The sequence below is a fragment of the Sander lucioperca genome, chromosome 16 (genome assembly GCF_008315115.2).
Source record: "Sander lucioperca isolate FBNREF2018 chromosome 16, SLUC_FBN_1.2, whole genome shotgun sequence".
Taxonomy (NCBI): Eukaryota; Metazoa; Chordata; class Actinopteri; order Perciformes; family Percidae; genus Sander; species Sander lucioperca.
In genome coordinates, this window is record NC_050188.1 from 17,898,711 (window position 1) to 17,911,210 (window position 12,500).

Consider the following 12,500-nt stretch of genomic DNA (forward strand, 5'->3'; position numbering starts at 1 on the left):
TGTAACACAATAGGCACCATTTGAAAATCACACTACTGTTATCTACTTAGCCAAACAAGATTGTATCACTCATACGTGCAAAGAAATTATTAAGCAAATTAACTTTAAGCAGTGACTTCTAGATTTTTCAGCAGAGTTCGTTGCTCAGAACATTCACCCAGTATTACTTTTTTATGTCTGCACTGTTGATGCCTGTACTGTGCAATAATGAAATGTTTTTAATTAGTTTGTGATGCATATTATTTGCTCAAAGCTGGACAGATCAGTGCTGCCTTGAGACTTAACCTGCCAATTAGCATCATGACACTCTAGTGAGATCCAACATTAATCTTCCACTCTGCATGCAGACTCCTGGTGGAGGTCAGTTAATGTTTGTTATTAGTCACCCATGTCCATTGTTTATTGCTCATGACAGCAGTAAACAGACATGCAGAGTATCCCTCTGGGAAAGAGGCGAGTGGAAAATAACACTCATCTCCAATCAGGCAAGGCAATGTGGGGGGAGAGAACTTGAAAAACTTTGCTTAAATGTTTGTTCATATTGATTTTCTTTAACTCACTGGAAGAATGCCTTATACTGTAGTGAGTAGAGAGAGACTATACATCAACCAGAAGGCCTGAGTTTAAATCCTTGACCTTGAGCATTTGCTCTGCAGAAATGTCTGCAAGCAAGATAATCGCCAGCAGCTCCAAAGGTGCTTTTCTGTAGCTGACCCTGCAATCTTACTTCCCTGTGGAAGGGGAGAAAGTGAAAAGAGAATCTCTCCTCTGGGAATCAATAATGCCACAAGAAAGACCGCATTTGTGCTGCGAGTAATTCAGAGAAGAATCAAAGAAGTTGTAGCTTGTGGTTCGCTAGTAATTTAAAGAATGGCAGATTTGTTTATAAAGAGATTCATCAATGAACTTGCATAGACAATAAGATACCCAAACACTCAGATGAGTAATGAATATAAACAAAGTGATAAACTAAAATACATCCCCCTCCTCATGCCTCACAGAGACATTACTTATAGGGTGTTTTTCGCACTCTCAGCACTGCCAATAAGGCTTCCATTCTCACAAGAAGACCCCTCACTAATTGGTTCCTGAAGCTGTTATGCATGAAAATATATCGCTGCTCCAACAAAGAGCTTGAATGCAGTATCATACAGCAGACAAACACTCAGTCACTAGGCAGACTCGTACTAGGCAGACTAGACTAGTTTTTTTCTTAAATCTTTATACAGAGCTTTGAAAAAGTGGTTAAATATTGTTTGGTAAACTCATTGTATTTCATGACAGAGAATGAGGATTAGGAGAGTGAGCCATTAATTGGAGCCGAGCCATACATTTACGATTGTGCTGTATTGAGGAAAACCTTGGTTCATTCACTGCGAGTAGCGAGTATGTGAGTAGCTGCCACTTCACTCACATTAAAATCAAATGCACTTTACTTAACATGCATCTGGAATGTGACCAGGGTGATAAAGCAAGGCTCTTGGCTATGAGGAAAACACAGGGCTAAAAAGTCCTTGACATCAGAACTAGTAACATCAAATTAAACATGACAGTCAGACTAGCAGCTTTTAGGTTGTAATAGCAACATGGCAGCAGTTTGTCAGTATTGATTCAGCAATAAGCAGTGAACCACTGTACAACCTCAATTCAAGCTCAACTAAACATGATATAAGTCTCCATTTATTCATTAAACCAGCTTACATAGCAAAAAAATAACTGAATTTATTTAAATCAAAACCATGAAGTAGGCACATGTTAACAGACGGGGACAATCTCACCTCATTCAACACAACTCCTCCAGACCCCCCTGGTTTGTCACCAGGTGGTACAGCCCATGGAAAGGGTCCCAGATTGTCCCAGAATGCAGTGTGTTGACTCAGGGACTCAGCACTCCCTGGTGGATGAAACAACAACAACAAAAGTTGAAACTAAGGTAGAGAAAGGACAGATTATAACATGACAGGACACACTGGTGTACTATACACTGTGGTGCACGCATCAGCAGGGCCCACACATGCACCACCAGGTTTATGTAACTCAGTTTTGATCCATACACATAAACAACAATATGGGATTGTCACATCTTGCATCAAAAAAAGTTGCGGCAGCAAACAGATGACATGCAAAACATTTGTCTTTTACATCCCAACAATCCCCCTCTGATTTTCTGTATGCGCACATTAGTTGGGTGGTGATGGCACAGTGGATGTGACACATGCCTTTGGTGTGGGAGACTTGGGTTCGATTCCCACTGTGATACATCAACCAATGTGTCCCTGAGCAAGACACTTAACCCATAGTTGCTCCAGAGGCGTGCGACCTCTGACATATATAGCAATTATAAAATAAAATATAGCAATAGTAATGTAATTAGTACAGATCCCACAGTAAAGCACTACAAAGATGGCTATTGATGGCGATGACTGTAGTGCACCTGAGTAAGTAATCTATATAGACTTGAAGAGAAAAAGAGTGTGACCTTACCACATAAATTTGAAAAAGATCACTGTACATGTACACAAAGTCAAAATGAAATAGGTTTGGTACAAAAGAGTGTTTATGAGACATTTAGTTAGTGAAAACTCGCTGTACATATATTCTTAACAGGCTTTTGAAGCATTTCTGCGCATTCTTTCTGTTGAATGTTTTTGCTTAAGCCCTTTAAACCTTACTCTCATTTGACATTTTCACCGTGCATCTTTTCATTCTGTAGCTTTCATTTGCTACTGTTTGCATAATGTTTTATTGTTTTAAAAACGGCAATGCAAATACAGGTCATCATTAAAAACAGGACCTGTCATATTCATGAAGGGAAAAAAACAAACTACAGTGCATCTTTAAAGACATCAAAAGTGCAACAAGCTGATTTAAGCAGACACCCACACACCGGCATAAGAGACATACTGGCTGATCGTCGACAGCGTGCACACACTCTGTGGGACCAATTAGGCAGGTTGTGGTGGAATGATGGGGATTTTACAGGGATACGAGAGACATGTTCCCAGCTGCAGTGTGTGTGTGTGTGTGTGTGTGTGTGTGTGTGTGTGTGTGTGGAGGTGTGTGGGACGGCAAACATCCTACTGACCCACTTTTTACATGTCTGAAGACAAGGAAAGAGGTGGGTAGGAGTGTGTTTGTGTTGCTGTCTAGCAGTGGGAAAGTGTTTTATTGCAGCTTAGGGAAGACAGAGCAGGGAATTACAGCATGTGGCTGGTTTTGTGTGTTACATTAGTAATGGTGAAAAATGTATAATTCCACACACACTTCTTATGTTATGCATGACAACTCTATTCTACAGAGAATTGAGAGCTATGGTGGAAATGAGATATGATAATAGGACAGTGAGGCAGATGCAAAACGAGAGAAACAAAACAGAGGAATGTCTGGTATGGCAGACATGGGAAAATCAATAGGCTTCCACAGTGGACTATAGTATAGTGTCAGGCTTAAGCTAAGCATGTAGGCACACATGTATTAAGCTTAAGGCACACAGAAAGCAGCAGGGTTTGTGTGTACTAAAAAGGTTTGTTATGTGTGTATGTAAGGCAGAAAATAGATGTGTACTGAGGCCATGGATTAGCAGACACCAACAGGCAAAGGAGTCCATAATATGGTGTTAAAAAGGCAAGGTAGAAAGAGGGATGGAGATAAGAGAAGAGACAGACAAAGAAGAGATTGAGTAATAGCCAAAGTTAAAAGAAGAGAGAAACAGTAGGAGAGATCCAGTGGTAACAGGAAGGAAGACAGATGGAGAGAATAGAATGGATGATGAGGTAAAGCAGACACAGAGAGAATGAGGCATTAGGAAGGCAGAGGGAAAGAAAGACAGAGAGAGAAACAGATGGTGGCAGAGAAGAGGCAGATAGAAACTCACTGGGAGGACAACACTGGCACAGCCAGCGAGACACAGCAGGGAGTATGGAAAGCTGAAATGTCAGTGGAAAAAGGAAGGAGGAGGATGGTGAGAGGGAGGGCAGAGCAGGACAGAGAGTGAGGGTTTCATTTCAAAACTCTGCCAACTTGTAGGGAAAATACTATGAAACCCAAATATTTAAAGATGTCAAGTTTAAATATATCACCTGTTCTGGCCATAGCATATAAGCAAAGCATATGTGAGGGGTTGACTAAAAGAAAGCAATTGTAATTAACAGAGATTCATTTTGTTTAACAAATGCAACAAACATGTTGATCCTAACAACTGAGACTGTGAGGGGAAACACACTGCCAGTCTTATACTTAATAAACTATACAGAAAATCAAGAACTCCATCATTTCACAAGGCTGTGCCAGGGTAGTGGGAGCTTCTAGACCACCAGGTTTGGGCGGTTCTTATATAACTATCAGAAGGCCTAATATATAATAAATAAAAAATAGCTGTCATGAAGATAATGTTTAAAATGTACAACCAATCCCGGACTCCCGTTACTTGTTTGGGGATCAATTTGATTGTCAATGAAAAGAAAGTACCGTAAACATGACCTTAAATGCTGAGTGCTGCAAAATAAATGCTTTTCAGGCTGACAACAAACACACCACTCCTGACTCTCTCTCACACACACACACACACACACACACACACACACACACACACACACACACACACACACACACACACACACGCACTTTGTCTCAATCCTTCATGTCCAATCCAGGAATCAAGCAGGCTAAAATAGTCAGAAATAAATAACTGATATGTACGTGTGTGCCGTTTTTACGTCGCCATGTGTGTTTTGAGGTTTTTTTCTGTATTGTACCTTAACTACATTGCATTACATTCATTTAGCATGCTTTAATCTACATGCACATAAATGACCAAAGCATACCTACAAGTATTTGTGTACGTATGTACTGCGAGTCTACCTTACTCAGTGAAACACAGGGGTCAAAGAGATGTTTTATGCATGTCGAGGCATCTACCTGACACTGTCATTAAGAGAAACTTACAGTGAGTTAACAGGTTTGCCAGTACAGCTGAATGTAGGACATAGTGTGTAAGTGACTAAATGAGTGGTTTACACACTTAACAAAAGATTAAAGTACAGTCCTACAGTCTTTTATGTGTATGTCCTGCTGTTGTATTCTGCCACAATGGGTGGATGGGTTCACAATTTTTGGTCATTCATTCGTTTGTGGTGATTTACTGTAGTTTAAAAGGTGATGATATTCAACATGCCTAACAAATGTTCTTTTTATGAGTGTTTCTCTGTACTTGACTAGATGCTGGCGTGATTACTCCATGAATGCTTTTGTCTGCTCAATTATCACTTCACCTGTCTTTAAGTGCTCCCATTCTTCCCATTCTCTCTTCGCCAAGTGTAGTCAAAAAAAAAAAAAAAAAATGTTGCCCACCCACAATCCCAACAGCTGTTGCCAAATCCTTTGCCTACTGTACAAGTTGTGCCCAACAGTGTGGTCTTGTTTTAAAAAAACAAGACCACACTATTGAAAAAAAAATGGCTGTAGACTGTGCAACCACAAGGATGTGGTCGAAAGGCTAACATCAGCAAAAGATTTACTAAAAAATGCCTCTGAAGGTTGCATTCCCAAAAAAAATTAACGACGGAGTTAAATGCCAAACTCTTGCCGGATAAATGTGTGGTTAAGGTAGATCTGGGTACAGAACATGACGTTCAAATCATATTGCTTGACACTTAAAATGTGTGTATTTATAAATAGTTTTGCTTGCTCTTAATGGACCTTTACAGAGAGATGGGAGAGATGGGAACACAGCACATCCTGTAGTACACAGTTCACCATTTATCATAAATATGACAATCACAGGAACACACACACACACACACACACACACACACACACACACACACACACGCACACACACAAAATACTTTGGGAGCTGAGGTAGTGTCTAACAGCTGTTTGGTTGGCTGAGGCAGAATAATGAGGTGAGTCTTTGTGTGTGTGTGTGTGTGTGTGTGTGTGTGTGTGTGTGTGTGTGTGTGTGTGTGTGTGTGTGTGTGTGTGTGTGTGTGTGTGTGTGTGGACTGAGTGACTGACCATCACTGTAACGTAAGGGAAATGCCTTCCTTAACCACAACCCCATTTTCCTAGACTCCAACATATCTGTCATACCACAAGTGAGGAATCAGCCCTCTTTGAAGGTTCAAGGTGCTCAAAGCAGGGAGGAATGTTATCTTGGGTGCACACATGTCTGGAAAGAGCAGTGTCTTTTTACTTACCACCATCCTTTATCTACCATTCCACACTCGTTTGCTGTGTTAGTGGAAGTGTGTACGTGGCAGCTGTGGGAGGTTCAGTGCCATAACAAAAATTCCTGTTGCTGACCTGAACTATTTTGAATATCCATTTTTATGATACAATGTTGGAAGGAAGGAAAGAAGAAAGAAAAATCACAAGCCAGGAAGCAAATACAAATCATTCAGCAAAGACAAACATAAAATAAAGGTCAGCATTTCCAGATTTAAAATACACTCTCTTTCTCCCTCCACTTCCCAACTCTTTCCAACCATTTCTAGCCATTCTCTGCTTAGTAACCCTCCAGGCTAAAGCTCAGGCGAGTGACAATCAGGGATATTTGCAAATCAAACCTAGTTATCTACAGCCCACTGGTACACATCATAACATTTTATTGATGGAGGTCTTACTTCTCACCCACTCTCTTCAATGAGAAATGACCTAATTAAGGACATTTTTATAGTGGGTATATTACAAGTGCATAAAATCCATGGGTGTTTGGTTATGATGCAATAATATGGATACAAGTTGGAACACCAAGACTCCTGCTGTTGGTGCAGGAGCTGATCATAGTCTAAATAAACCTGATTGAATGCTAAACTCCAAAGCAAAAGAGGGAGAGCAATGGTCGACTTAACATTCATAGACAACTACAGTAACAGTCAAACAATTTCTTAGACTAGAAACAACATGTTATGGGTAATACCCACTGACAAACCTGAAATAAAGACTGGCCAGGCATCAGAAGAGATGATTACACTTTTATGAAATATGACATTAACGTTCAGGGAAGGGGAAAAGAGCATAGAGTTGCTGTCCAGTGAAAACCATGTATCTCCAAATGTGGTGAGTAATTTATTAAGCTCAATAAACTATTTAAAAACCCATTGGAGTCACAAAGCTTAAAAAACAGGGCTGTTTTTAGCTTAAGAAAACCTGATATTCTTTCAGTTCATGTTCAGTGTTCGATGACTGCTATTGTTTGCACCATCATGTAGTAAATTGATCACAAGACTAAAACAACTAATTGACAAAATATTTACTCGTCAGCCTAGACCCTAATGTCTGATTAGTTGTCTAATCAGCTCAAGGAACCATCTGTTGCTTTAGTGCACAACAATTTTATATTAATGAACGTCCATTACATTCAAGCCATTGCCAAATGAGTTGATACAAAACCAATTAAGCCCATCAGCTTCACAAAACTCTCTCTGTATTTCTCAGTATGGCTTTTGCTTATGTTTACAAAATAGCGTAGTCCGGCAACATTCATGCGCAGAAGCTTGAGTGATGCGTTTTACGTCACCGCTAAGAAAGGACAACAGCAGCGTTCAGATCTGGAGACGAAGGGGATATAAAATTACAAGATAATTAGCTCTTCTAAAGAGTCCATCACGTATGTTTGGAGGAGGAGTGGGGGTGGTGTGCGATCATCGAAGGCTTGTATCATGTGGATGCGCCGATAGTGTTTTAGTCATAGTCATTACTAGAATTCCTCATGAGGACGACAGAAACTACGCCCTATAGCTATAAGTTTTCTTTCATTTTCTGTTTTCACTTGTTCGACACATTCACGGACACACCATCACTATTTCAACACCCAACACCTTCTCTATTCATTACAATGTTCTGAGCTTCACTTTGTGAGGCTATACAACTTCACTTGTGGGTGGAGCACACACGCACGTCCATAAACGTCCCAAATAAAGACAATGGGGTGAGACAAATCAAAGGCTGTGTGTGTGTGTGTGTGTGTGTGTGTGTGTGTGTAAGCTTCTGCGTAAGAGGGCATGCTGAGAGAATAGGAAGCATGCTTTCTGTGCCAACCCTATCCTTGGCTGTCAAACAAGGACACTCACGCACTCACGCACACACACACCACACACACCACACATACACACATACACATAAACACACAAAACACACACACACACACACACACACACACACAGTGCTTAATATTTTTAATTGGCCACTGATTTGCCAGTTAGTGTTCTTGCCACTCTCTTCACCTCACTGTGCTGGCCCTGTGCCCTACAGCCTGGCAGAGACACAGCTGGACACAGAGTCACAGAGAGAGAGTGTGTGTGTGTGTGTGTGTGTGTGTGTGTGTGTGTGTGTGTGTGTGTGTGTGGGTGGGTGTGTACGCACGCTTGAGTGTGTGGTAGTGTGTTTTTCATCTTGAAGCAATTAGTTTCGCAAGAGTGAGTAGGTCTGTGCATGTGTGTAGGTAAAGGAATGGTGTCATTTTAAACAGATACATTTCACATGTGCTTGTGTGTGCGCAACTGAAGCAGGCTCAGTTTCATGGGCAGATTTCTAAAATTCTCTCAGGCTCTGTGACAAATTTTCATTTCAAGTACTACATCATTCAATTTACTGACAAGTCTTCATCTCCTCAGATATGCTGAGGTCTCAAAGTTCTGCATTTTAGGAAACATCTTCAATGTTATGCACTGCTATTGTGTGGCTGGTGCACACACATTTCTTTTTTTAATGATTTTCCACCAAGGCCAAAACATTTTCTACATCAGTAAGGGAAGCACTGTGCATTATCTTAACAGCAATTGAAACAACACACATACAGAGTTTTCGGCACACTGCATAGTCTCCGGGTTTTTCATGGAGAGTCTGTGTGACAAAACGTGCTGTAAATGTCTGTTGTTCAGTGTTAAATGCCACGATACACTTGAGGCTCTTAAAGCTCACACATACACACCACGTGCATTGTGGCATGTATCATCAACACACTGTGGCTTATAATGTGTGACTGTGTGCAACCACATGAGTGTGCTGTGGAACATTTTGGTAAAAAAAGAAGAAATAAATAATACAAAATACACTCAGACAACCTTTCAGAGTTGAATTACAGTTTACAAAAGTGCACTGTCTGAGTGTCAACAAGGTGTGTGTGTGTGTGTGTGTGTGTGTGTGTGTGCGTGCGTGCGTGTGTGCGTGCGTGTGCGTGTCAAGGTTATAATCGTTAACGAAAACGAATGAAATAACGAAAACTAGATGGGAAAAAACATTGTCGTTAACTGAAATAAAAATAAAAACGAGGCATTACAAAAAAACGATAACTAAACTAAAACTGTAATGTCTGTTTGCAAAACTAACTAAAATAAAATAAAATTATCGAGTAAATGTCCTTAGTTTTCGTCTTTGTCGATGTCTTTCATAGAGCAAATAACGTTATATCTTTCCAACCATGACATTTCCCGTAGACATGTATAGTTTCCGACTGGGAACCCAGAAATCCCGACATTCCACGTCAAATTGAACACAACATAGTCCATGCCCCTAGCCTCGTCGCCTGGCATCATAGCGGTACCGAAAGTCGGATGAAAGCGGCACCTATTTGATTATGACTGTGTCAGATAAAAGCAATTTCCTGTCAGTGGAATGTGGTAAAATATGTGGACAATTTATTACAGGGAAAAATCCCACGAATTTGAAAGTACATTTGAGAAGCGCACGCAAGCTAGGAGGCTAACCTAGCTTAACAAGGTAAAGGAGAAAGCAAAGCCCCCTTTCCCTGAAACAGAAGCTAACCCCGGTAACGTTACGGGCATGGATGTATGGGTACAGGGTATTGATGTATGAATACAGGGCATGGATGTATGGATACAGGATGGAGACAACAGCAGGAGAGAGAACACTACAGGAGGGCTTTCACCAGCGACCCGATAGCTGCTGGTTAGTACATACGCAGGAACACCACAAGCAGGAGGAAAGGTGGGTTAATAATGTGGATTGATACTGGGATGTCTACGCAACTGTGTGAGTCGATTGACTTCAAAAAGTTCGGTACTTTACTCGAACCAAAGTTGAAAACACCTGTTGATGTATGTCTTCTTTAGTCTGTTGGCTATTTAGGTTTTTTTCTGGAACACGTCACTTACACATTTTGCACTTAATGCGGCGTCTTGTGTAGACGGTTTACATATTTATGACCATATGTAGGCTACCATATGTAGGCTACATGTACTGGTGTTATTGTTGAATACATGTGAATACATATTTCTAAAATTGTATGATGTTTTTGTTGACTTATTATTACACAATACTTTTTCTGACCTTTTTGAATATTGCCCCCGACAAATAACCAATATTACAAAAAAAGACAAAAACTAAGACTAAAACTAATAAAAACTAAACTAAAACTAAGCATTTTCAAAAACTAAAAACTAAACTAAACTAACAAACCCGCTTTAAAAACTTAATTAAAAAAGTTTAATTAAAACTAAACTGAATTTGAAAACAAAAAGTCAAAACGAAATAAAATAAAAACTAATGAAAAATGCAAAACTATAATAACCTTGGTGTGTGTGTGTGTGTGTGTGTGTGTGTGTGTGTGTGTGTGTTTAATGCACATGATGCGTGTGAGATTTATGTAGCCCATATCATAAGCAGATTGCATCCTCTCCTGCAGTATTTTGCAAAGCAATGACCATCACCACTCATTCCTCTTACACTCTGCACACACACACTCAGACAAGCACCGACACGTACACCAATGAGCAACCCAAGGTCAAAACAAAGAGGATGAGATAAGTGTGTGGTCTGTGTGTATGCGTGTGTGCGTGTTTGTGTGCGTGATGACATCATTACTAGAGCAGAGCACTCTATAGCTGATTGATGGAGAGAGGGGTTGTTATGGTCGACTGCTGTTAGCTCATTGCCCAGCAACCAGACAATTGGACCTTGCCACTGTGTGTGACACACACACACACACACACACGTGTAGCTAGACAGTCTGGTCCTCATCTTGACTACTAATAGCAGTTACTGCTGTGTGATAACTGCTTCTAATGCTGCAACAGAGTTGACTAGGCTTATACATTTGACATTGAAACAGTGATCATCTACAGTGTCTGATTGTGTGTGTTGTGTGAAGTAATGAATACTCTCTCTCTCTCTCTCTCTCTCTCTCTCTCTCTCTCTCTCTCTCTCTCTCTCTTCATGTATGCATAATACATATATGCAGCATGTAGGAATTTAAAAACAGTGTGTACTGATATACAGTACATACAATGAATACCACATGTAAATACATTATAATCATAATAGCTGTTTTTTTCTCTGAACTGAAGGCAGGTGAGGATGTACTTTGCAGATATCTGTGTCTGTATTTTCACAAAGCAGAGCTCAGACTCAGAAAACTGTTTTTTATTGATGCATTTTTTGAGTTTTGCAGCTGTGGGTGGTAAAAAAAAAAAATAAAGATTTAGCTGGTGTTTGTTGGGTTCTGTTATGCCATATAAAAACTTCCTATTGGTAGGAGTCTGGATCACTACGGGCAAAGTTGCTCCAGAATATCACAGCTCTCTTTTTTATTTGTAATCGGTTACCTTTACCTATGTCTGGGGCATTCCTGAGGACTGCAGGTGTTTTGGATAAAATCAAGGGAAAGAATAATGTTTTCTAGTGCATCTTTTTTTCCTCTTTTTCACTAGTAGCCTACAGCAACTTTGACTAACTTGTAAGGAGATAGTCTGTTCAACTTTTCACACGTACCCTATCAGTTTACCATTCTCACACATGCACACGTACACACAGACACACTTCTCAGATGACCACTCATTGAGAAGCAAACGGAGAAGACACAATACTAACATCACAAAAAAACAACTGCAGCTCGGCCTGCTCTGATGTCAATGAGAAGTTTGAAATTCTAACAGGAGCTAACAATGACTAATCAGGAGCTAAACAGGCTAAAATACAAGTACTTTTTTATAACAACAAATGTATCAGTGAAGGTTCCCATTGTATCCCAATTGCAAACATCTGTTCAATCATCATTTCTTCATGCCTATAGTCAGAAAGAACCATGCATTATTGGATGGATAGATGGATTTTAAGGCCAGGTATAATGCGTCCAAGAATTAAGAAGCACTCAGCACAGCTGGAGGCCGTCTCATACAGTACTGCAGCTCTATTAACAACCCTGTAAACACACACTCGTTTTAGTATCTTTCCAGACAGATTACAACAGAAATGCTGTCTTACTTGTGTCTTTGAAGAACAGGGAAACAAGAAAGGTGCTTTGATGGTGATAACAATAATTTGATGGTTAGTTACACGTGGCTGAAATAAAAACTATAATTGTGTACTACTGCTGAGAAGATAGATTGATACATCTAAAGTGGTATGCCTCAGGTAGTCACTGTATAGCACAATGAATAAAACATTTCACTGCCAAGGTAAGGGGGGTTTATTTTTTACTGAGATCACATATTAGAAAATGAAAAATCTTGTAGGCAAAGATATGAAATATCTTGCTGATT

General features: G+C 40.0%; 1 protein-coding gene across 2 annotated transcripts in view; it reads right to left on the bottom strand.

The window, feature by feature from the left end:
- Positions 1–12,500, bottom strand: part of atxn1a (ataxin 1a) — a 90,560-nt gene that overhangs the window by 25,646 nt on the left and 52,414 nt on the right. For both annotated transcript variants that reach the window (XM_031296247.2, XM_035993215.1), the window contains one exon: positions 1,779–1,894. The gene's annotated coding sequence lies outside the window, so the exon portion shown is untranslated. The remainder of the gene's footprint in view (positions 1–1,778; positions 1,895–12,500) is intronic.